We start from the raw sequence: 27901 nt of genomic DNA, 5'->3' as shown, positions 1-27901 counted from the left end.
TCATCAGCGTTATCTCTAAAGAGTCACCCCTCAGCCCCATACTCTTCAACACATACACGGATCCCCAGCCAACACCCACAAATCGCATGGAATCAACATCATCTCCTATGAGGACTACATATAGCTCATCCTCTCATTATCAGAAAACCAATTCACCACCAGAGGCAACTTCCACAGATGTATGATGAACGCTGACAACTGTATGAAGGGCAACTGTCACGGACAAGACGGAAGTCTTCATTTTTGGGAACAGCACCTCACCATGGAACAATACATGGTGGTCTACTCAACTTGGCCCATCCCCTGCCCCAACAGACCACACCCACAAAATCAGCTTCATCATGGACAGCAAGCTACCTGTGAAGAAACAGTTGAAAGCAGTCGCATCTGCCTGCTTTCACACCCTATGAATGCACTGCAAGATCTTCAGGTGGCTTCCAGTCAACACCTGAAGGACCCTTGCACATGCCCTTGTCACCAGTAGGCTGAACTATGGAAAGACACTCTTCGTAGGAATCTCCGCATGCCTCCTGAAGATAATACAGACAATACAAAACTCAGCATCAAGACTCATTCTAGATCTCCCCAGATCATCCCACATCACACCACATCCCAAGACGTTACACTGGCTCCCGATTCAGAACTGATGCCAGTTTTGGATGTTGACCCATGCATACAAGGCCCTGCATAACAAAGGACCAGCATACTTCAACAAACGCAAGACCTTCCACCAACTGATCAGACTCCTACATTAAGCTCCCTCTTCCTCGCAGACACTCCCCAAATCCACGTAGGTAATAGCTGCAACAGTGGAGGATGTTCCTTCTCATACTTTGTGGGCAAAGGTGAGAACGGCCTTCCCCATCAGGTCAGGACTGCCTTATCAATATTCAGGAAAGGACTCAAGACTTGGCTGTTCGAAAAAGCAAGATCACCACAAAACAGTTAGAACCACCAGCACTTGAGACCTTCAGAGGTGAATTGCAATGCTTTATAAATCCCTGATTGATTGATTGATTGATAGCTCTCCAGGCAGAGATCAGTCAGTAAATCCTTTCCTTCACCTACATCTCCAACATTTGCGAGTCTTCTTTGACCTTCAGATTTATATCTCCCTGTGCAGAAGGTCATAAAGGGAGGGTGAGAATATTACTATTATTGTAAACCCAATCTAAGAATGTTCATAACCCCTTCACCTATGCCTAGCTCACAGACTGTCTCACCTTACACATCATGCCGAGAGAATGTTTAGATTGAAGAGTCTCCAAAATATTCTCAGATCAGATCTGATGTGTTTCTTTTCATACCTCCACACCCCTCACGCTTTTGAAACCTAAAAAGCTTGCCTTGGGGGCAGTGAAGATTGCCCTTTGTCTTTTGTTCTGGCTCTCAATAACCTTGACCTAAAGGAGGATGATGCAGTCAAGCATGAAATTAACAACCCTTACACCATTCTCTAGCAGAAGTATCTAATCCCTTCTAAAAAAAAGGAGGGTTTTGTCAGATAGAAGTTGCCAGAAGGGAGCACACTCACCAGCTGTATCTTACCAGGACAATCAACAATGAATTTATTTACCTTTTTACTGAATGTATTTCACATTGATGTATATACAACAGTAACATGTGCATTCCCTTTCTATCCAAATACATTATGAGGTGTTAGCATCAGCATTTATCAGCTCACATATACTTTATATTGAGCCTCATTTGCCTCCATGCCTACTGGGTTGGGCACAGGCAGATGAAGCTGACATTTACAGGGATCATGGAACTGGGTGAGCATCCATCAGTCTCGGACCACAGAACACAAAAACAAAAGGTCTGAAATGTGGGGTTTTATGGGTAGAACCACATTCCTGTAGTAGGTATAGAGAGTAGGTATAGATATGAGTAAAAATAGAAGCAAGTAGCAGTAAATTCAGAAGTACATAATGAAGTAAGAGTCAGACTAAAAATAGGTCTAGATATGGTAAGAGTAAGCTAAACTAGAGGCTATGATTTTTAGTAGTAAATGGGGCTGATAGTCACTTTTATTTTGGCATTTATTACCTTATGCGGGCGATAGTTAAAAATTCTGTTTATCTCCATGATTTCGTAGCAAATGCTGTTGCTGCCATAACATTCTATTTAAGTACATGTGCTTTGAACTGAAATTGTTTTTCAATACTTTTAAAAACATACTTTTGCTGCTAATAAGGGAAACCATTTATCTTTAAAAATATATATCATAGTGTCTATATTTTGTAGACTTGCTTTTTAATTCTACCAAGACTTCAACGGCAAGTATGGGAATAAGAGCCTTAGAGGCGGCAATTAGAGTTTGTTGAGCTGACTGCCACGAAATTGCCTCCACAGATTTACACCTCTACCATGATATATCCAAGAGGATCCTGCATATTGTTATTGCATCTGGCTAATGCCGTCAGTAGACATAGGGGCTGATTTAGAGTTTGGCGGAGAGGGTACTCTGGCGCAAAGGCCTAACCTGAAGGGCATGATTTACAAACGATTGGACAAATACATACCCCCCTGACTTCCTGTCATTGTGTTACTCTAAGGGTCTGTCAGAGGTTTGGCCATGTGTACTGCTTGCGCGATTTAGAGTGAGTGGACACCTGGTCAGTTTTAAATTTTACGAACCACACACAAATCGGGGTGGTAAGTAAAGTTAAAAAATGTTCAATTACTCCCACGTCATGGCAGAAAACTCAGCTCCAACAGCAGCCGCCAAACTCTTAAATTGCCCCCTTAGTGTCTCTGGCAACACATTCATATTTAATAGAGTTGAAGTGGCAGGGAAAAGATCACCATATTTAAACTTTGCCACAAATATGGCAAAAAGGCATGGAGCAATAGGAATAGGATCATATGAGTCTGGTCGCAGAATAATACAGAGTAGGTGCCAGAGGTTCTGCTTCTATGGAAATTCTACCATTGAATATTTCTGCAATTATTGAGAAACATCTGCTGCATTAACTGCAGAATATCCTCTTCAAAGACCAGTTGTGTCTAAGACACATAAATTTGGATCAGCCTAATGCAGGGTGCACTTTAGAACAAAAAAGCCCAGGTTCACAGGCAATGAGCTTGAGAATGGGATATTGAGGAGGGGGACCACAGTTCCTTGGTCCTGAGGTAGAGTCCATGAACTATACACAGAATAGGGGAATGTGGGCAGGAATTGTGAAAATAATTTACTCTGGGTTCACAGTTCCCTGCATTAAGGGCCAATCAGAAAGTAGTAAAATAATCTAAATGGAAGAATACAGTTGTCAATGAACAAGACAATGGGTTATTCCCAAACCACTGGTGGGAGTTCCCCTATATCCCTCCTGCTGTAGCTAACAGAAGATGCACTAGCCATTAGTGAGACTCAAGATCTTGCTGCCATTTAAAAATGTTCTGGCGCACATACACTTATCCTTGAATGATGACTGTACACACCCAAAATGTTAAACAATTAAACATTACAGCGAGTCAAACATGCATCAAATGTACTGTTGTTGGGATTGTAATATCCCCTGTACAGTATAAGGACATGTTCCCTGTTCTGAGTGCCCAACTGCATGTATAGCTGTAATCCTGAATTTTCTTTTGACCCTGGTGTCATGCTAATCTAAGCATGTGCACAGAGGCCTTGCCCTGTACCTGTCTATGTGAGGTCCTAGACCTGTACTGTGACTTCAAAGGGTACACCGAGCATGTCATCATCGTGGACAACCCTGTCCTGTGGATAGCATTTAAAGAAGTTGTGGGTGCATAATGCTTTTTTAAAAGAGATCAGTAGTGTGACCAGACCTCTTTAACTATGTCACTGGATTCTCCCACTTGTTCAAACGTGTACTAATACCTGTATGCCTATAACCTTGTGCTGACACCCAGTGTGTGTATCAAGTCTGTGTGCATGTGCAGTTTGGGTAACAAAAGTGTGGTATTTAGTTATGTGTATAAGTAAAGCTTAGTAATGTAAACCAGAGGCCAGGATGGGCCTACAACTATGGTGACCATCATAAGGCCAGCCAGGGTTACACCCACCTCTGGTCTGAATAGGATAGTAACTGCCGGGACCATTGTCTGCCTACCCTGGACTGTAACTGTCCTTGGTGCAGGAGGATTCTCATCACTGCAACATTTTCAGACTGCCAAGCCCCGCTATATCCCTGTGCAAGTGCACCGCACTCAACAAACTGAGGTTAGCCGGCACGCTGACTGATATAACCTGCACCCTAATTCCTGTATGGTCCAGCAGACTTTCTGCTCATCTCATCCCCTACAGGAGATACACTAGAGGGCCCGCACATAATCCAGAGGTGAATTTCACTAACTACAAAGAAGGTAAGACATAAGGGAACCTGTGCTTTAGTCAAGCTATCCCAATATTTCACCATTGAGGGAATAGCAGAGTGATTGGAACGGGTATAGCCCCTTGAGGAAAAATCACATCCAGGGACGTGTATGACTAATAGATTTGTATAGTATTTAGCACCACTGTGTGAAAAAAGATCTTTCTTTCTTTGAGAAGAAAATGAGTGGACTGGACATTTAAATAACTACGTCTGTTGGTGAATTTTTGAGTGCAGTACTTGAGTGCCCCATACAACCGCCCTGAAAATTCTCGGATTGGCTGCTCCCGCCACTACACTGAGAGTCAGGTGGAAAGCAAGTTAGACTTGGACCAGTATGCAGAACCATATAAGGCCTGGCCTTGGGACATCAGTGGCAAAGACTGTTAAGGCCAAGTAGTTCCTGCTTGCCCTGTGGCCCCCTGAAAAGCATCTGACATTCAACTCAAAATGAGCTGGAGAAATTGGAAAGCATTGCATTTCACTTGTCTAAATAAAATATTCATTCTAAGGCACTCACCAAGCACATCCAGAATCAATTTCAAAGAATTAAGTTGGCACTACAATGAATTGGTGAGTGGAGTAGTAATAACAAACAAGTGTAATGTTCAATTGTGAAAGGGAATGTAAATTATGTTAATTGTGGGATATTGAGAACATATGAGTGCAGCATAGTATTGGTCAAGATTATGACGCACATTTCGTATATACATTTGTCAAAAGACAACATCCCTGCTAACAGCCCATATAGAGGTCTGGTATATTAGGAAAGAGTACAGTTACATCCACAAATACATATCTGTCTGTGTGTCAATGCTTTAACCAAGATGTTGAGACTAGCTTCTGTCATAAAATATTTGTAGATACAACTGTTACACATGTATAAAGGATATTCATTCACCAAAATAAAGCAAAACCAACACACTGAATAAAATAGTATTGGCTATGAGCGCATTTGTAATGTCTGAGTACACATATCTTGATTTCAATTTGCTTTTCGCACAAATGTAAATGCATATAATGATGTGCATGTCACTCACTCATAAATAGTGTTACCTGTTGACTACATCTCAACAGGGGCACCGTGTAATACTTCACTGTTATTCTTTGACAACCTAATACATTCCTGGATGTGTAGTGTTGGTATATTACAGCTCACCCATACTTACTAAACACCTGAAATCAAAGATCATTTCAAGCAAAACCCAGGAAACATCTGAATGGATTTTAAGCTCGTTTGGTACTTTGAATCACGAAATGTCATCATAAATACCTGCTTTTGTTGTAAATACGCCATTTTAAAAGCGGGGCCTGTCACAAAAAAAGGAATGATAACACTTGATGTTATGTGATCACCACATCCAAATACAATGTAATATCCAATATGCCATTCTAAGTGTGACAAATTTGAAGTTGAACTAGGTTAAACTTTCAACATTGTCAATTTAAAATAAAAACAATTGAATGGAATACAAACACCGACATATTGACACCCGAGTCTGATAAGAACTCAGTAAATAACTAAAAATATGCCAAACCACACATTTAGTGCCTATTAAATACAAAAACGGTGATTTATAGGTGGGTTTCAAACTAGAGGCCTGGTAAGGAGTTAGGTGTAGTGTCAGATTACAAGTATGAGAGGTCATTCGAAACTAGTGGAATATGCCCCCTTTAATTACCACCAGTCAAGAGCATATGGAAAATATTCCTGGAAGTGTAGGGAATAAACAAAAAGCTGTAAAACAAAACAGTAAACCCAAGACCAGCACAATAATACAAAACAAAATACAGTACACTGAGGTGAAACAAATAAAATCTCACACACACCTGCTCTCAGGTCAGACTTACATAAACAACCAGAGACAAGTGAAGCTAAAACAGGTTGATTGCAGAAGCTTGAACTTCCATTTCCCAGCACACCATCATGCATGCAGGCACTGTTAGCCTACAATATGATGCCATGCCAGATCCATGTTCGTTTACAACAAGCCATGCTGCATGAGTAAGAAAATCAGGCTACCAATAGGTTATTTCAATTGGTGCAGCAAAGTAGGAGAGCCAGGATTGGCACAATAAGGCTGGAGCCTATAAAAATGAGTCAGCTTGTGATCCAGAGGATACATAGGCTCAATATGGGCACCATACAAAACATATTTTCATCATTACGGACACGTTGAAGCCCAATTTAGGGATCCACTGCAGAAGAAGCTAGCAGCGCTAGAATTCTTTGCAACAAGTACCACACAGAAGAGAGTAGGATTGGTGCGTGGCATTTTTACGTCACCCTTTAGCAGTATACTCTGCTAAGTGGTGGATGCCTTGCAGAGAGTGAGTGAGCAGCATACACAGTTCCTTTTGGGAATCCACACAGCTAATGCCAGCAAAGCTAACATCTGTGCTACAGAAGGATTATATGACACCCTTGGGTCAGTTGTACACCTGATGGTCTCACACAGACAGGAACATCTGTTTTAAAATCATAAAATTAAGCACACTATATATGTGCAAATACTCTGTGATGTGGATCTAAAATAAGTCAACAGCCTGGTGTATTAGGTGGTCTAGACGAAATCTCAATGTCATGATCCGGACCAACAGAAACATTAGTCATACCGTCACCCTTAAGGTACTTTCCAGAGAAAAATAAACCCTTATTTATTAATATTACAATGCATTATGATTGTTGTAGGCCTATCTCAGTATGTCATCCATAACATGTTTTAACAACAACATGTATTTTTATTGCAAGTCTCAGGTTTCATTCCTTGACTTCCTCTGACCTCAAGACTTTGATGTCTTTCACAACGTGTTGAGGATGGTTAAATTTTTTCTTCCCACAGATTGAGGTACAGCTGAGGTGGAGAACTAGTACCAATTGCCTTCCTTGAGTTTGTGTACTTGGCAACTAGAATAAGGAACCGGGGGGCATATTAGCAAGGAACCTTGTTAAAATTATCACCGTTTTATCGGCAGGAACCTGCCTATAAAACGGCGATAATGGGCATGCTAATATGCGTTATAGAATTCCTATAGAATCTTATTGTAGATGTGCAGGACATCTAACCTGGGATTTTATAGGAATTCTATAACGCATATTAACAAGCCCATTATCGCCGTTTTATCGGCAGTTTCCTGCCGATAAAACGGCGATAATTTTAACAAGGTTACTTGCTAATATGCCCCCTAGAATGTCACAGTTTGGACCTGTTTTAATGTTCTCACCATGATGTGGATAAGTTAAGTCTGCATTGATTTTCCCAATTATCTCTTCTCACAAACATGTTTTGCTTGTTTCTGGCGTCAACTTTGGCATTAGATGGTACATTAGACGGCCATGATGTGTTAGCAACCTCCTTGGCCAGGAACTCCAGCACAGGATCCATAAACTTGTACATCCTTTCCCTGCATGGCTTCATGATGGGAGGGACTGGCAGGATTCTGCTTGTGATAACTGAGTGATATCAATGAGTTGCAGTGCCGTCTGTCTTGTTTCGAGATGCTTTGCACACACAAAATAAATACTTGCACACTTCCATACAGGAAGGAGTTGTTGGCGTACTTTTGGGACGTCCTAAGTTCATTGTTTGTGGTACTCTAGTTGTTTCTCTTCTCTAGCGATTCATTTCCTCACTCCAGGATCTTCCAATGATTAAAAATGGGCACTTCATGATGTTATGTGCATGTGCTATTTGTCGGGTGTGGAATTTACCACACAGCAAAATAGCATACATTTGGAATTTAACACATGCACTAAATGAAGATTCTGTGGTGCACTGTAAAAACTCATAATCAGTGTTCTTTAACACATATGTTATTTACTGAACCCTGTGATATGTGTATTTATCCTTTATGCAATTTTGGTGGTTTTATCACCAAACTCGTGCTCAAGGCCTAAGAATGCTAAAAAAAAAAGGGGCCTGACTACTTATAAAAGTGGTTAATGAAGAATTCAGAATTTGTTTTACCCCAAACTGATAAAAAAAAAAATGCCATTTCTTAGATGAGGCTCAGTAATAGTGAATCACAATGTAAATGTACAAAGGATTCGCAAATTGCAAATAATAGTCAAACAGCCAAATTGCTTGTGCAAATTGCCATCAAGTATAAGCAGATTGCAACCAGGTGGAGGGTATAAATTCACACCTAAAATCCAGCACAAGCATCAACATTGGCTACACTGTAAGAGTTGATGGTGAGGTGTTGCAGTGCAGTGCAGGAGAGAATATTTAGACTCACCCTATTCGATGAAACCAAAGTGTAGATTTTCCCCAGGCTGTCATACTTGATTTAATTAATGAGTTGTAGCCTATGCTAATGGAATAAGCTGGAAATGTCTAAGTGATTCCTGCCCATGCTCTGGTTTTGTGCTCCCTACATCACCCTGCATCAGGGAATTCACAAGGAAGCATGGCAGTAGATGCAGTGTGTCCCAGAGCTCTCTTTCAAGGGTCTTTAAACATGTTCCAGATTCAAACAGCATACAATATAAGTTTACCAAATACTCCAGCTAATTTAGAGACAACAAACCAACCTTTTAATTGCACATTTTCTTAAAATCTTAGGGTGTGTAGATAGACAAGCATACGTATTGGGCCCTCTGTTGCAGAGAACAATATAGGAGTAGGAAAAACCAGGGCTCACTAAACATACAGGGAGTGCGCACTGCTTACTACATCATTACGTACATAGTTGCCCCTTACCTTGGGAGTACACACAACTCTTTTATTTTCCTCATTGTGGAGTTTACAATCATCTTGGAAGGGGAGACATGGGAGATGGATGTTTCCTAGGTCAGTGTGATCCACTGTGCTATGTCATCCATTCAACTACTTCATACATGTCATTCATAACCAAATTTGCATCTTACAAGCAACAGTTGATATGCCTTTGAGCAAGCTTCACATTTTAATATTTAAATAGATGAACACAAGGGAATCAGCACTACAATGCTCCCTTAAAGCAAACAAAATCAGTGATAAAATACCTTTGACATTTAAAAATGTAGATTTTATTATCTACATAGAGGTGGTGGTGCCTGAGAGTATAACCCAGAGACATCTTACAAAATGACTGCATTTTGTGAAATGCTACACAATATTGCTACACAGTGGGAATTGCCACATGAAATAACGGAGTATGATTCTGATGAGGAAGCAAGTCCGCGTCCCTATATTCTGACTTTAGTATAAGACATTGCTCACTTTGCTGGGGGAAGAGCACACAGATGAGAATGTACGAACAAGTATTTTGATCTAAATATTGTATGTCACAAAGAATGAACACAAATCAAAATGTTTGTTTTGAAGTAACCGTTCCTGTTTATTTGCAGGTTTTCCACATTTTTAGAAAAAGTATTGCCACACCTTTAGAGGAAACGAACAAAAAAGAACAGCTCTTTTTGTGCATAAACGTAATAAATATATATCTAGGATACATATTTTGTTTTCTTTCTCTGAGCTCTACCACTGGTTTGCCTAGTCATGGGCCAGCCTAACAGTTCCTTTGTACTTCACCATTCCTGCTCCTCCTATTGGTTGGCCACCAGTACTTCACTCTACACAGACCCACTACTCGTAACCGTACCCTTCCTCATTCTCAGGTGGTGACAGAGCAGCCCCAATTGCTGCAGATCATGCTTTTAGCACTTCTAAGACTGTACGAACCTGAACGTGTTCTTTGTTAGATATCCATTCTGCCGAGAGAACTCAATTTGTAGATGTAAACAGCGGCTACATGTTAGATGCAGTGACTGCTAAAAGCTCTATGGAGCGACCCAATGCCTGGTGACGAGTATTAGAGTGTCATTGTTATCCCCCTCGGTGCCTCGACATAGTATTTACACTAAATTGGAAATGTCTATCATACTGTGTATCTCGGATTCAAAGCAAATATGAACTGTTTTTTTAAATTCCCAAGCCTAAGGGTTAGTTCAGAAAGAGCCTTATGCTGTTGTTTTATTCTCCAAGCATTACATTTCCAAACTTTTAGAAATGTTGTTAGTTCTGCAGCATCGTCCCTTTCACATATTATTCTAGTTGGTTTTGACGTATATGGCCTTACAGTACTGAAGCCCAGAATCATTGGGCATTGTGGCTTGATGATAACTGTGGCAGTCAGGCCTGTCACTTTAGACAAGGTTACAGCATAGTTCATGATTCATCGTGTGTGGAGGTGTGCACTGTGCACTGTCATTGGCCTTTTCTTTTGTGTCTCACCAATGACACTTTTTGTAGATGGGTTTGTGTGGACAAAGAATAGTAACTGCAAATTATTTTTTTCTTTTAAGTTTCATGTAATACACATAAATCTATTAGTAGATCTCTAATGAATTCAATTATTTCAATGTTGTTTAAAAACGAAACACTTGAGGATGAGTTTTAAGGTGATTGATACTTATAATTAATGAATATGCCATTAAACGTATTACATTCATTATCTTATGCATGTACAATTTGAGATATGAATTTGTCTTAATGTGTGCATGTACATGGATTTGTAAATTTTGCTTTATATGCTCATACGTTTTACCATAAAAAATACATTGATGATTTCTTAGCTGCTTTTCTTGCCTGTGGAGCTGAAATATCGTTTTTACTCACACCACTGATTGCCTCTGGTTATAATTTGCTTGGAATAATTTCATCCATTGGTTTTGAGGGTGAATAGGTGGTGGGGGGTGGGAAATTCTCTGCAAGTGCAAGCCTCTGCTCTTCTGGTAACCAGACTTTTATACACAAGCGACAATCATACCACCACTATCATATTTCTTACATGGTACTGCTAGTGACCCTAAGTGCATTCACATAAGCTCTAATTCTTCCCCAAATTACGTTTGGGGTGACTTGAAGAACATTGAATGATGACTTTCCAAAATGTTTTCACACATATATTAGCCGGTAAGCCATAAATCTTTGGATATATTTGAGCAACTGTGTAAACAAGATATAGCAAAGTCAAACACTCGAAAGAAGAAGCAACATAACAATTTGAAAAATAAAGAATTTGGCATACTACGATCTATAGCAAACAACACACAAGTGGTTTGCCAGAAAGCGGACAAGGGTGGTGCTCTTGTACTATTGAACCGGTCATATTACAAAGAACAAATCATAAACCCCCTAAGGGATGAGAACATTTACATGAGATTGGAGGATAACCCCATAAAAGAAATCAAACAAACATTGGAACTGATATTATCGAAAGCAGTCGAATCAGGAGTCATACAAGACAAAGTCAAAAAATACCAAACAAAGGACAACCCTAAACGCCCAAGCTTTTATATGGTGCCAAAGGTACATAAAGACTTATTTAAACCACCCTGTCGACTGATAGTATCAACCCGCAACAGTTTACATGAACCGGTTGGAAAATTCTTGGATAAGTACCTAAAACCGTGCGTCATTAAAATGAAGTCATTCATCAAGGATACTACAGACTTTCTCAAAGAACTGTCAACTATAACGATCACGGAAGAACAATCAATCGTAATGGGAGCAATAGATGTTAAAGCTCTTTATACGTCTATCCCTCACCAATCACGCATTGAGGCCGTAGAAAAGGCACTCTTACATATGGATTACAAATAAGACATGAAAGTTTTATTAATGGAACTTCTGGAATTTATATTAATGCATAGTTACTTTACATGGTAAAACAACTGGTATCTCCAGAAGAGCGGAACATCCATGGGCAATTGTGCGGCTCCAACATACGCTAATATTTTCATGAACAACTTTGAGGAAACACATATTTTGGGAAACAGCAGATGGAAAGAACAGATAGTTTTATATGTACGCTTCATTGATGATATCTTCACAATCTTGAAAGGTATGAAAGAAGATTTGGCTATTCAAGTTGAGCTATTAACCCCTTCCATGCTGATGAAGGCCCCCAGCAGTCATGGCACACAGTGCTCGTGTGCTGATGACAGCTGTGGGCCGTCATGACCACGCCCGCGATTGGAATGTGCCACACAGGAGCGGAATTCCAGCCGCGGGCAAGGGGTTAAGCACCATAGAGGAACGGATTCAATTTACTTCGGAGATTCAAGAGAATATCATCCATTTTTTGGATGTGGAGATCACCGAACAATCCACAGGATTTTCCACAAATCTTTATAAAAAAAGACAGAAAGAAACAACATCTTAAGATACGAAAGCCATCACCCTCAACCAATTAAATTGCCTCTACCTTACTCCCAACCTCCTTAGGGTAAAAAGGATTGTCTCGGAACCCAAACCATTTTCTGAACAAACAGCGTTGATAATAACACGCTTTAGACAGCGCGGATACCCAGAGAAGGTACTAACTGAAGCCATCGTGAGAACAACTAGAATAACCAGGGAAGAATTGTTTAAAACAAGACCCAAAAAGCAAGACAACCGAATAACATGCATGAGTAAATATTCTAACAAGAGTCAGCAATATAAAAAGATCATCAATAGACATTGGGATGTATTAAGGTTGGAACCAGATTTTAATAACATATTCGCACAGGAACCATTGTTTGTATATACCAGATCAAAAAACATTGGAGAAATTTTGAAAAAGTCCACAGAAGAAGATCAAATAAAATATCACGGTACAAAACCATGCTGGAATTGCAGTAACTGTAATAACATTATCAGTGGTAGTGAAATAACACACCCCATGGAAGGCCAGAAGATACACTTGAAGGTGAATGCCACATGTGACACTATGAATATAATATACATGTTAAAATGCCCCTGTGGGAAGGCGTATATTGGCCAGACAGAACGGAAATTGAATACAAGACTCAATGAACACAAAAGTAACATTAGAACTAAAATGATAAAGTCAACGATTACTGCGCATTTTCTAGACGCCAAACACCAGATAAGTCAACTAAAAGCTTGTGTTTTGGAAGTAATAGGAAACAAGCATTTACAATGCAACGGTTTCACCTTTGAAAAAGTTAGAGCTATTGGCATTGTAAATGACAACATTTTTATTTATGTGTTGGTTTTCAAAACAGATAAATAAATGGCACTGTCATTTACAATGTCAATAGCTTAATCTCTCGCAAATGCCACACACAAACACACAGACCCATAGACCCACAGACACATACATACCTGCAGAGCCACACACACACACACACACATACACAGAGCCACACACACACACACAGCCTCCCCCCCATTTGGGACGCACCCTCCAGGGCCAGCATGGAAGGGAAGTCCTTGCAGTTTGCATAAAATGGAAAAACGGTGATGTTTCAAGTTTTTCTAAAAGCAGTGCAATTACCACTCTTTCACCCACGCACTGTTACTCTGGCTGGAATTATGCCCGAAAAGAATATTATAAATCAGTTATCTTACAATCACTTTTCATTTGTAGGGATCGTTTTAAGCATGTTCTTATGTGAGGGTGTTGGTTATTGTGACTATCACAAATAAAACTCTGGGAAACTGAAAGCATGGTTTGGGGTCACAATGATATAACAACATTGTAACTCGAAGAGTGAGCTCACGCCCATATCACAACAGGAGTCGGAGGCCCCACTCCTATTGCAATTGGGTTGTACACTGACACAAATAAGACGAGGAGTGGAGGTTCCAGATTGAGGACACGTTTATCTAGACAGGAAGAGGCAAAGCATCGACACAGCGGAAAAGTCACAGTGATTATGACACAGGAAACAATAGTTCAAACTGGGTCACTTTACACAGCCAATGACGACCTGTCAGACTGTTCTCCATTCTCGTTCACTCCCACTAAACACCGATAGCCATGACCACAGTATCTCAGCCACTCCAGAGTCAGTGCCAAGCGTTTATTATTCTCAGCCTCTCTGCCTTCCATGCACCTTCTTCCCCCAATCTTCTATAGTGACTGGCCCCTTCATCACCTTTGGCCAAAGCTCTTCTCTCCCTAGACCCTTAATCTAGAGTCCCCAACCTCAATCGCCCCTTGAATGTACATCTACACACATTCCTTGAACTATGTCTCATTCAGTAACTCTGGCTACGCTATTTTCCAGCTTCTCTAAAAGAATGTCACGCTCACGTTGCATCCTTTACATTCAGCCTCTTGAAGACAGGTCCTTCTTAGCCTTAATACTCCCACCCTCCACCCAGCATCTATAACCCCAGGGAGCACCTGGAGGAGAGGCCTTCTTTTGCCCTGGTCTCATTTATCCATGCTTGTCTTACTCCAAATCTCTTTTTAGACAGGTCACTTATTATACCTGCCCCCAAGTCTTTCTCTTTCCTCCCCCAAATGATTCCCTCCCCCTACAAACACCTTTTTCTTGCTCCTCGTATACTTAGGACCACTTCTTAGTCCACGCACATTTGTATACACTTAATGCACCTTCCTGTCTGTCCCAGTCTCCCCACTTACCCCGCTCCACAGCCTATCCCACTTTCCATAACAAAATAGGTAGCATGGTCCCTTTAAATACACACCGCATGAAATACGTAACACACACGTTAAACGTCACGCATAAGCGCAGGGGAAGACGCTGCATTCACAGCGCGTTGAGGAAAGAGGTGAACACGTTGCAAAAAGAAAGCCCGGCAAGACCAGTTTTCTCGAGTCAAAATTGCATAACTACAGAAACGCGCTTAACTTAACATCAGCATGCGTTTGCAGCATAAGCAAACATTAGCACCGGTAGAGCGGCAGTAATAATATAGAAGGTGTATCAAAGTAATGGCGTAATTACAAACGGCACTAAAACCACTAGAAGGAAGCATCTAAGGAGTGGTGAGAAATAGTAACCACATATATCACACATACTAAATGCACAAGGTGGGGGTAAACAATTCGACAAGTTTCAAACGGGGTTAACATTAGTTTATTTACTCACATTTAGGTCATCCCCTGATGAAGGCACGATCGTGCCGAAATGCATTGGGAAAATTGCGACACTTATTAACAAAAGGATTACAATGCATTATGGGCAATGAAGTTTGGAAAATGAATGATTTAATGAATATACAAGAAGAAAACTAATATATGTGTGAAAATAACACAATGGACGAATAAAACAATAAAGCACATATGAAAAATATTTCAAAACTTTTTTGAGTTGAACTCGGCAGACTGTTTAGCACTCTCAGCCAGTACCCAGTGAGACAGACCAAGACATATTGGAACTGCAACCTCTAGATTATCAGCAACACGCTCCCGAGTAGGGAGTGAATTACTGGAAGCACGGTAAAACTTTTGAATTTGGATTATATTAAGTGGTGCCCGATCCACCCTCATACGTTTCCAAAATGTTTATCATTCCCTACAACGTGTGACTCCACCAATATTTGTAATTCAACATTGCAAAATTCGCTCTTTCTTTTCCTGCTGCCATTCTCTGTTGAATCTTACTTGCCAGTCTGATATAAACATTCTAGAAGAATGTTAAACTTATGGTATTTATCCCTTTCCTCACTTCTCAAACACTGCGAATAGCTTTCTCTCTTGCTGGTGTTGTCAGTGATTTCCGGTACAACGTTTACAATATGTTAATTTTCTTTTATGTCTCAGTTATTTGCAATTTGTTATTTTCCGATGTTGAATCATAACAAATAATTATCGTAGTAGATGGTATCTTTGTACATCTACATTAATGAATCCTATTTTGTGAGTCCTTTATTTCTCACAAACTTTGATTTGTAATTTATTGTTTTTTGATATTAGGTCCTATATGATGTTTAGCTACATACCCAACACTTTTGCATGGTAATCTCCAGCAAGATGATTGTGACCAAAATCGTGAAAGCTACTATTTGTGAACTAAGATACACTTATGAACTTTTTTTTCTCTGAGTTTTATATAGCGCAGGTATCAGAGCGCTTTACATGAGAACCAGTTGCGTTACACAAGAACATTTGTTTTACCAAGGGCATTTGTTGCACCATTTTATGTACCGGCGCCATTTTGTATCATGACTGAAACTAATCTTTGCCTTTCTGAGAAACAGTCTTCTCTAGGTTATGTTTCTTCAGAATTGAGTTTTGCTACACTAATAAATGCACTGTTCTTATTAGCGCATACTTTTCCTTTATATGTAAGCCCTCTCCCACTTGTCCAGTGGCGGGCACAGGCTTGATGACCTTGACTGATAGATAATGTGAGCCCAACTTCAGAACTGAAACTTACTCCTTTGTAATTTACTGTCCAGCTGCAGTTTTCTGAAAATTCCATGGTGGGTGTGTTTCAATTGATTCTGAAAAGTACATAATGTATAGTTATACTTGTTGAAGTCAGACTCTCTCTCCAGCACTCTTAGCGACTGGACAGATAGGGCTCCACTCTGAAAGAACTTTGAATAAACTAATATTGGTTTGTGTTCTCTACTGTCTAACCGACATTTCGTAGAAGGCAGAGAGGTTGAGTGACCTGGCTGACCCGAATCGGGTCACTTCCTTCAGTTGCCACCTGAACAGGGACTCCTGCAGATAAGTGACCCATCCCCTTCCTCGGACTTGGGGGGTCGTGGCCATTGTCAGGCCAGACGGACAGATCAGGGATCCCTGCACAAAGAGTTTCTGGTACTCTTAGCTGCCACTTCTGTCCCGCCGTATGGTGCCTCACCCAGTGGTCAGCCCGACTGGAGTCCGGAACAGAGAAACCCTTGGATTTTACTGTTTTGTCTGAAGAGTCTGCAGTACAGAATAGATTTGTTTTGACCTGCATTTATCATGTGAGTTCGTTTTGGTTCTTTGTGGATATGGTATTTGGAATGGTCTAAGGACCGTCTTTTGGTTAAAAGCAATCACAATTGTTTTGCTAGGCATAAAATAGTGTACTTGTTTTCTTTACAAAATGCCTAATTTGAGAAAATTATTTTCTTTGTGTTGTCGTAGTAGTTCTTACCGATGCTCGATTAGAAGAAAATCCACCGGTGACTCCAGAAGGCACTCCAAATTTTGATATGTATGTGAAGCATGGACTTGGCCCTGTTATGTTTAGTACATTATGGCACAAATATACGAGAGAAAATGCTGAGTTACAATGGCCATTGACAGGTACTTTTGATGAACAAAAGTTTGAGTATTTTCAAGAACAGTTGTTCAAGAGACGGAGTAGGCAGTCTATGGTTGATTCCAGTAAAACGTGGCAAAAATCAGCTAATTAGAGACAAATGAAAGCTGAGGCGGAGGCCCAGAATAGAGAATGTAGATGTTGACTCAAAAGGCCATAGCATATGACAGGAAAAAGCAGGAATAGGGACTCAAATTTGAAGATAGAAGGTTTCGATTACATATTGATAAATCATATGTTGCTCAGGAGGAAGATGATGCTTTGGGAAGAATTGTTGGATGCTCGACCCCGCCTCCATATGACCCACAGAGAATATATCCTACTGTTTAGGTGCCCTTGCACCAGCCCATTGCAATTGCGTCTACTGTCTCTGTCCCTGTGTCCACTGTTGTCAAGTCAATGGCTGTGGCTTCAGCTCCTCCTCCTCCTCCTCTTTCCTCTGTGTCTTTGCTGTCCGTGGCAAATGTGACTGTTAGTACTCCTGCCACACCTATTGTCTCAGTGTCCCTCTCACCAGCTCTTTCTCCTGCGACGCAACCATCAGCGACTATAGTACCTGTTACTTCTTTTGCTTCTCCTACTATTGTTTTTCATCCTCCAGCATTAGTAAGTAGTGGGACGTCGATGCGTGGACTTGAGGATAGAGATTGGATCAAGTTAAGAGAATATATGGGACAGTTAGTGCGATCTGATGTGGGAGATGATGAGAAACAGGTAATAGCTAATCAGGCTTCCCATTGGGCGTGTAATCCCATTTATAATGTAAAGGACGTCTGGGTGACTCTAAGAGATTTCGAGCCTTTCATACAACAGCATGCCCTTAAACATATGTGTGCAACCTTAATTAGTCTAAGGCAGCAGTGTTTTGAAGCGGAAACACCTCAAATGTTATATGACATTGGAGTTCGGGTATATATCAGTGAATTAGGGCCAGGACAGGTGTTTTCTAATGTTGCAACAATCATATTTCATAGGGGAAGTTTACATGAGAAAAGTCCCAGGTCAGTGTCTCAGTTCCCTATGAGAGAGATTCATCCCATATATCACCCAAAGATACCAGAGTTAACGAATGGGCGAGGTAATGTGACTGGAGCGGCAGTAGCAGCCTGGTTTCAGGAGCAATGGTGTTATATGATGTTATGTGGCCCTTAGATACATTGTCGACATTGCTATGTTAACATGAGTTTGCTTGCCCTATGCTGCTGCTTTTGCACACGCCTCTACTAGAGTATGCTTTCGCAACACTTTGCCTCTGCCTTGTACATGGTAACAGCTTGTTTTTCAAATTCTCAGCTTTCCCTTAAATTCTGTCTGAACATAATGTGCAAGGTCGATCAACAATGTCTCTTGTTATTCTGTTCCGGTCAGTCCCTATTACCTAGACAAAACATGTTACCAACAGCTGCAATATGGAAGAATCGTGCTTTGATAGAGCATTGTTGCATGTTTTTAAAACACACTTAAAGAAAGCTGTTCCATGAAGCTGAGCTCTGCTGTTCCTATGATGTAAACCTTTGCGTTTAGGCTTTCAGGTAGGGGATCTGCTAACAACACCTAGAGATCTTCTGTTTTATAAAAAAACTACGTACTGCCAAGGGGAGGGTGATTAGGCCTAGTTGTTTTGTCTTTTTAACAGTCTTTATAAAATAACGACTCCTTTTACATTCTATGGTATTGTAGCAATGCTAATGATGCTAGCTGTATGCATTTTGTAGCTGGTTGTGGTGCGCACACTGTTTTATGATTCACTATAGTCAAAATAAACATTTTGAACTTATTTAGTGACTATGATTATTCTTATTGTGTACAAGTATGAGAGAGCGAAAGAGTGTCTTGTTCCCGCGATTCCTGAGGTGCGTCGGGAGTGCTCGTGTCCTGGGTTGTCTACACATTCGTAGCTTCTTGCTATTTATAAGAGACCGAATGAGACAATATTGCTAGTCGGTTGGGATTTTGGGTGCTAATGTGGCAGGAGTTCCACCCCTATTTACTAAGGTCCTGTTCTCTTGTGCATAGTTCTGTGTATGAGCAGAATTCCCGCAATAATGGGAAAGAAGTGAGGTTTTATCTCCTAAAACTAATTTCCCTGACCCTAGAAAGAGTCCTACTGCTTATAAAGAGTTGACTGAAGCTGCTTCTTTGATGGTAATGACTCTTGCCGATATTAAAATGTTTTTTGATCTTCTTGTTCTGTTTGACATTTGGAGGCAGGTCCATACTTAAGATCATGTCCTGGAGGTGGGTGGTACTTGGTATCAAATTAAGGCATGGGACCAGGAAAAAAAAACAGGTGATAAGCCGCGGGCAGAGATACTTGCTTTGCCAGGCCGCATCATTACATACATGCATTCCTTTATTCCCCAGAGAAAGGTGGACTGGGATAAATTGTCAGCTTGTCGACGGAAGAAAGGTGAGAGTGTGTCAGATTTTTTCACTCAATTTGATGGTACATTTTTACATTATAACGGACAGGGTTTGTCATGTGAGGGAGGTGTTTGGTTATTTGTTAATAGATTTGTTTCTAATTTGTTTCCTGAAATTGCGACCTGATTGCAAGCTTCTGAGAGTACCTGGTCCAATTCCTCTCTTGTTATTTTGAATATGGCACAATATTACAGGCATATAATGAGGAAAAAGAGAGGAGATAGAGGAGGCATAAGGATTTGAAGACAAAGGTTTTTTTGCATCTGGCTTTCAGAGGGAACGGCAGAGGACATGGTGGTCCTGCCCAATAGCTTCCACGCACTAGTAGGCAGCTGAATACTTTGCGTATGGGGCCAAATAAGTGTGCGTTCTGTAAGGAGGAGGGACATTGGTGTATCGAGTGTCCTGTGCTTTTGCAGAAGGTGGCAGCCGCTAGAGCACGAGCTTCTCTTGGATGAGGTCGTGGAGCTGGTGGGGCTGGTAGGGCATTAAGTGCTGCAGCCTCACTGGGTCATTCTGGTAATAATTATTTTGATGATCCTCAGGGTAATCGACTGCCTGCTGGAATTCAGAAAGGGCTTGAAGACCCTATTGTTCCCCAGGAGCTAGTCTATCTGTTATCGACCTTGAATCGCAGGTACAGCTGTTACATCTTGTCTGAGCGCCAGGATGCCCGTAGGGTGATAGCAGCTCTATATGAAAACATATTACATTACATTGCATACATTACATTACATTACATCCTCGAGATGGACAGTACTACCATGATGATTACAATATGGATGAGGCAACAGGTATGTCTTACAGCCAGGACAGCCTGGGGCAGAGTGAGGGACCAGTTCAAATACCTGTAGACCAGCGTGGTTCTTATGTTACAGCAGAAATGCAAGGTTCAACGAAAGAATTCTTGGTGGACACTGTTGCGACAAAAAGTTCTGTTTCTCGAAATATCTATGGTCCCTGGGGTGGCTCTGTCTGGCCATAATAATGTGCTGGTTGGTTTCTCTGGTGTTCTGGTAATAACTCCCATTTCAAAACCTCTTGCATTGACTGTTGGTCCCTTTACTGTGGATTCGCCATTTTTGTTGACATCCAATTGCGGTGAGAATTTGATGGGTTTGGATTTGTTAAAGAACTTGCATGCCAAAATTTATTGGCGCTTTATGGAGGTGGCGCCGACGAGGTTTCCAAATTATTCACACCCTATACCCCAGCACACCCTCTAAGTTCCACTAACCTGGGTCTACTTAAGATGGCTAAGATTAAGCGGGAAAGATGGGAAGGTTGGACATTATCCAACTGGGCAGCGCACCTATGATATAGACTACCTCTGGCCATGAGATTCCAAGCTGACAGAAGGGTGTTTAGGAAAGACTTGAAGACGCTTCTTTTTTCTGTCATCTAAGCTGTTGAAGCTGCAGTTTCTGGATTTGTTCACACACATCAGTGCCAAGACGCCACGGCATTCGAGCGCTTTACAAACTTTTATCCTATAATATTGTTCTCAGGCAAGTGTCTATTTGACAATGGGTCCAGATGTAGCATGTGCTAAGCAGTGTTTGTCTAAAGATGCTCTCCTTCCTATTGAGTTTAAAGATGTACCACCCACTCTCTGGGTGACAGGCGACACAAATGTGGAATATCGCCATTTTTAATACACGTTAGAGCCCTCCTGAGCTGTCTAGGACTGGTTGCGGCTGCGGCCGTTTCTATAAGACAATCAACTGGACTCGTACTTGATAAATGTAAATGTACATGTATTTATATAGCGCAAATCGCCCACATCGCAGGCATCTATGCGCTTGCTTAGGGAACCCGTCCTTGTATTCCCCTGTGAGATATTTCGGCAGGGTATCCACAAGGTGAAAGCCAGGCATCCCGCCGCGAGGGGCCGTTGTGGAGATTAAGCAAGCTATTGCCCAGAGTCGCAGAGTGTGAACCCGTGAGTCAAGTAGGCACCGGAGCGAGAATTATCGAGTCCGTGGAATTATTGAGCCCAACCCCCGTCGGGGCGGGGAATTGAACCCTGGTCCAGGGCCGATCTCAGCTTCCGGGTCTGCCGCCTCTAACCCCTGAGCCACACTTCTCCATACTGATCTTACAGTCATGGTACCCCATGCTGTGGATACACTTTTGAATAAGACCAAGACACAGCACCTCATCAATGCACGTCTGACAGGTTATGAATTAACATTGCTCGCAAAACATAATACGATTAAAAGATGTGCCACTCTGAACACAGCTACATTACTGCCCCTCCCTTCTGAGAATGATGAGATTGATTGTATCTTCAGGATGGAATAAGACACGAAAGGACGGGTAGACTTGACTGATGTTCCCTTATCTCACCCAGAAGGGGAACTATATGTTGATGGCTCTTGTTTTAAATTACCAGATGGCACTACAACTGCTGCTTAAGCTATCACCAGGCTACACACAGTAGTTGAGACATTTCAAGTTCCTTATAAGTCGGCTCAAGCTACCGAGCTTGTCGCCCTAATCTGAACTTGCAAATTAAGTGAGGGACTGGTTGTCAATATTTATACTGACAGCGAATATGCTTTCGGAGTCGCTCATAACTCTGGGCTGAGAGAGGGTTTCCTACTTTGCATAGCATCAACATCAAACATGGGTACCATATATTGTGGCTTGTGTCTGCTTTGACACTCCCTAAGAAATTGGGCAAAGTGAAGTGTAGTGCTCACCGGAAAGTTACTGATGATGTAGGTAAGGGAAATGCTTTTGCAGATCAGACAGCTGAAGAGACGGCCCAGACCAAAATGAAAAGAATGTTAGTAGCAGGACCTGCTAGGTGGGTGCCTGAGATTACTATGTTTGAAGACACACTTGAGAATGTGATGGAGATTCAAAGCGAGTCCACAATAGAAGAGTTAGCAATGTGGCAAGAAAACACAGCACAATTGAACGATGAGGGATGTTGGATTGATAAGTCAGGGAAGCAGAGATGGAAGTTGCCAGATGCATATGTTCTCCCTGTAGTTACAGTTGCCCATGGACCAGCCCACATTAGTGCTAAGGGTATTTGCAATTTGCTAGATCCTGTATGGCAGAATGATACCATTTCAAAGACTGCTACACATTTAGTGAAGTATTTTTTTGGTGTGCATGATGCACAATCCAGGAAAATGTACTCCTACCCCACCGGGCAATTTCCCACCAACTACTTTCCCTTTTGAAGTCCTTCAGATGGACTTTATAGCGATGGAGCAGTGTATTAATCTGTAATATGTTTTAGTAAATGGGTTGAATCTTACCCTACTAAAGACAATACGGCTGTTATGACTGCAAAGTTACATCTGAAGGAGTTCGTTACTTGTTTCGGCTTGCCCCATTTGATTTGGAGTGATAACGGAAGTCATGTTAATGCCAAGGTCATTCAGTTAATTTGTGATAATTTTCACATAAAACAGAAGTTTGATGCTGCAAACCACCCCCAGTCAGCAGGCCTGGTTGAGACGTACAATGGTGCTCTCAAGCTGAAGATGGCAAAGATTCAGGAGACAACAAGGTTCAGTGACCTGATGCTTTGGCATTGGCACTTTTTGTCAACAAGAAATATAGCACATTCTAGGATAGGATTGTCACCATATGAGGTCGTGTTTGCGCGCCCGGCAAATGTGCTAATGTTGAGTACCCTTTGTTGATTTATTCTCAGCGCCATTTAACTGAAGATTTGTGTTCTATTCACCAAACAGTGAGTCCCTGCCAATTATACCAGAGGGGCCCTGACACAACATTCAGCCTGGGGATTTTGTCCTCATTCATAATTTCCAGAGGAAAAAGAGTTTGGAGCCGTGTTGGAAGGAGCCACTCCAGGTTTTGCTGGCAAATTGCACTGCCATCAGAGTTGCCGTACGTAAGAACTGGATTTATGCCTCTAATTGCTAGAAGGTGCCTCTGTGGTTGCCCTATTATTAGTGGGTCAAAGAAGGAGTAGCTGACCAGGAATGTGAGCAGGTTCCTCGTTTTGTTCAAATCAGTGTTGCTGTCCTCACATGGCTGCAAAACAACAAGGAGAATGATGATATCCCGAGAGAGGCTGTCCCACCAGAGATAAGAGCTTTTCAGGAGCCTCTTTTCACTGATCCATTTGTGCTTGGAGTCACCAGGGACAATTTGCGACCCGACTGGGGAATAGTGCGCCAAAGCAGAAGTCAGATTAGACAGAGATGGACTGTGTAAGTTAGTGTGTACTTTGCTGTAGTACCACGGGGTTAGTTTAGGTTGATGTGAGATTGGTACACTATTTTGACATTGGAAAGGATAGCTTGAACGTACTCTCTTAAGGAGTACATTGTCCTGAACTACGTGGGATACATCAAGACCTTAGGACAGAGCAAGCTCCCATGCTGGGGCTCAAGAGCACCAACGTTTGATGAACAATAGGAGCCTTCACCAGTGAGGCTTTGACGGACACTGGGAACTTATATACCTATCTTGCTGGAGATTTGCCCCTTTTGATTTATTATTCATTATGCACCCCTTTGGCAGAATGGTTGCTGATGAAGAGCAGTCAGCAATTCCTCTCGTTCACATAGAAAAGTTTGGTCTACTAAGCAAAAACTTATCTGTGCTGTTCTTGTGTTACTGAGGCTGTCGATTTTGGGAGGGGTGTCTTGGGTTTTGGAGTGTGGTTATAATGTCCCATCATGTACTACACACAGGATTGTTTCTCAAGTTCGGACAAAAAGGACAGCTCCGAGTAATGTATTACTAGACACACATAAAAGGTTCTTCTGAGAAGGTACTGCTCGTTACCCTATTGAGTCTGTCACTAGCTTATGGACTGCATATCCAATGTCACCTGTTAAATATACTTATACTGGCCTCTTAGTTTCGTAGAAGTGAAAGGAGCGTTTGGGTTTGGTTATTCAGGTCCATGTCTGTATTATCAAAAACCACAAGGTATCTAAGATGTAACAATAACACACATTGTGACAATTCTTATATGGAAAAAACAGAATGTAACATTGATAGGTTGGCAGTACAAACAATTGACAGTTCCCTGATAGGCTGGGTATTACCCTGTATGTTGCCCAACTGTTACCGACCTCATATTGTATGTTAACTGTTCAGGGATAATTTTGCGTAAGAGCACATACTCTAGGGTAAACCCAAAAGACACTAGTACCATTGGGTGGAATTCTAGGTATGCTGTAATGGATTATGATAGGCCTATTTATGCACACCCAGGGTTTTTCTTTCTATCTAATGGGACTGCAATATGCACAATGGTACAAATGACGTGGCCCTTGGGATGGTGGTGCCTCTAGGTGTGCCTTGTAAACATGCGAAGCCTAAGGTCAGATGGATTAAAAGAACTTTGACAAATGAATTTTGCAAGGGGGTGACAGACCAGCAGGTCAGTAATTATCGAAATGGAAATACCTTTGGGTACATTCTTTCCTCCATTATAACTTTTGGTTGTACCGCTATGGCCAGGGGTGAAAGGGCTAGGGAATATTTCCGATTTAAACTGCAGATACTATCTAACTCCACAATAGCGGCTTTGGGTGACATCACCAACCAATTAGGAAGTATGTGAATATATTCTGTGCAAACTAAATATGCTGTTTATTTCATTCTCGCTAAGAGCGGTAGTGTGAGGACAGTAGTAGGAGACCAGTGGGTAGTTGGAATCATTAATATGGAAAAGAATATTGTGCAACATATTTTAGATATTTTGGAAAATGTTAAAAGAATGGAAATCAGAAATTGGAGTTGGTCTATTTTTTGGTGGATGGGATTAGCTCCTTGAAAGGGTGATCTATTTTGTTGTAATCCTGATTGCTTGCGGTGTTCTGGTGCAGTGTCTCCCCTTATGTTGCTCCTACTGCACCACCCTTCAAATCCCTAAGAGAATCCCAATCCATTATACTAATGGACACTTATGATTTAAAATGAAGTGAACAATGTTATGTAGATAGACAAGGGTATTTTTGAGAGTTCTTCCCTCCTTACTGATTCTCTTCCTGAAGCTGAAGACATGGAATGCTCCTAAAATCATATTACCATGCCTTATTGAATGATACGTCTTTTGTTATCCTATAAGTTTGCTTAGCTCATGCTAAAAGGAGGGTCTGTTAGAATAAAAATCATGCTTTCGTATTGTTCTTAGTAAGTTAGTATTTGCTAGCCCATTTGTGTACCGGCGCTATTTTGTATTATGACTAAAACTAATCTTTTGCCATTTCCGAGAAACGATCCACTCCAGGTTATGTTTCTTTAGAACTGAGTTTTGCTACACTAATGAATGCACTGTTTTTTTAGCACATAGATGTAAGCCCTCTCCCACTTGTCTAGTGGTGGCCACAGGCAGGATGAACTTAACTGATAGATAATGTGTGCCAGGCTTCAGAAAGGAGACGTACTCCTTTGTAATTTATTCTCCAGCTGCAGTTTTCTGGGAAATTATGTGGTGAGTGTGTTTTCATTGATTCTGCAATGTACATAATCTATTGTTATACTCGTTGAAGTCAGACTGTCTCTGCAGCACTCTTAGCGACTGGGCAGACATGGCTCCTCTCTGAGTGAAATTTGAATAAACTAATATTGGTTTGTATTCCCTACTGTCTGAGTGACTTTTCAGTTCATAGAAGGCAGAGAGGTGGTTGTTAGGTGGTTGTGTGTGACCCTGGTGTCCCGAATGGGGTCACTTCCTTCAGGCGAGTAGTTCCCACTTCATCTAGTTTTTAAAAACGTTCACTAAATACGTAAACTTTTACAACTTCTCAATATTCTTGCCCATTACAATACCATTTCTGGTTTTAGTCGTTTTTGGGGAAATGTACAAATCATAGTGTACAGTTTGTTGGTAAAGGAACAGGTTCCAACTTTTGTTAGTAAATGTTAAGCCAATACAAGTATTCACCAGCTGATTTCCTGCAAGTGCACGGTCTTTATGGATGTGGGAATTCCCATTGGTACTTCACTGGATTTTCATTTCAGTGAAAAGATCACCGTTGTAATAGAAATAAGAATATTAGCATGTTGAAATTGTATATCAAAAATAACAAATGTAAGATTGAACACAACATGCAGAAATATATTCCGTATCTTGAGGTGCACCAGCCAAAAGGCCACTAAATGAATTATTACCGGTTAGTATGCATCTAGATACATCTGGGACAACTAGGAAGGATGAGCATGGGAAGGGAAACATCCTTTACAACGCAACTTTTACCACGCAGTGCTTTTACATCGCAACTTTTACAACGCAAACCATTACAACGCATTGCGCTGGGGGGCGCTCTAGGATAGGGAATATACTTAATTTACTATCCAACACCTTCCCTACTATCCACGGGGACTGGAGTTGGAATAGTAAATTAAACTATTCACTATCCAGCACCCCTCAACACTATGCATTGTAAAGCCATGCGTTGTAAAAGTTGCGATGTAAAAGCATGCGTGGTAAACGCATGCGTTGTGATGTCATACATCCGCATGGGAAGTGGGGTTTATACCAGTGCAGAAATAACCTGTGGCTTCCAACAGCTTAGGTTCCTTGGATTGGGTAAGTTATAGCAACTTCAGAACATCAGTAAATTACTCGACTACTAGAATGAACTGATAAAATGCCACGTGACAAAATGGACTTTAAAGACTCAGAGTGAGTGAAATGATGAGGGGTGATACTGCAAGAATCAACGTTGGTAAGACCATTATTATGTCCTCCAGCCTTAGTCCCACAAAAAGTGGCTCCTTTATTATGCTTGGAGTGCCCTTATAGTGGGCAAACACCTTTTCATACCTGGGTGCTCTTTTCGATTCTGAGGGCTCAAAGGTCCAACAAAGAGCTGCTAGTAACTCATAATTTGAAAGTTCTGTCAAGACCATTCTTTGATTCTAGAGCAAGCTGGAGCAGAAAACTGTGAAAGAAATGAGTCTCCTGTACAAAACAAAACGTGTTTTGGTGGCTACATTGTGGTGCAGACATCTGGGGTATAGTGGAGTGTGGGGATTTACAGATTGTGCAAAACTGCTTTCTTGAAAAGCTCTTAGCCCTCCCATTGAGCTGTTTCAATTTTATTGCCCATAAAGAAGTGGGACTTAACTATCTGTCTGATCTGATTAAAAACCGACCCCTAATATTGTGGCA

The sequence above is a fragment of the Lissotriton vulgaris genome, chromosome 8, assembly GCF_964263255.1.
Source record: "Lissotriton vulgaris chromosome 8, aLisVul1.2, whole genome shotgun sequence".
NCBI classification, from domain to species: domain Eukaryota; kingdom Metazoa; phylum Chordata; class Amphibia; order Caudata; family Salamandridae; genus Lissotriton; species Lissotriton vulgaris.
Note: the sequence above shows the minus strand (reverse complement) of the source record.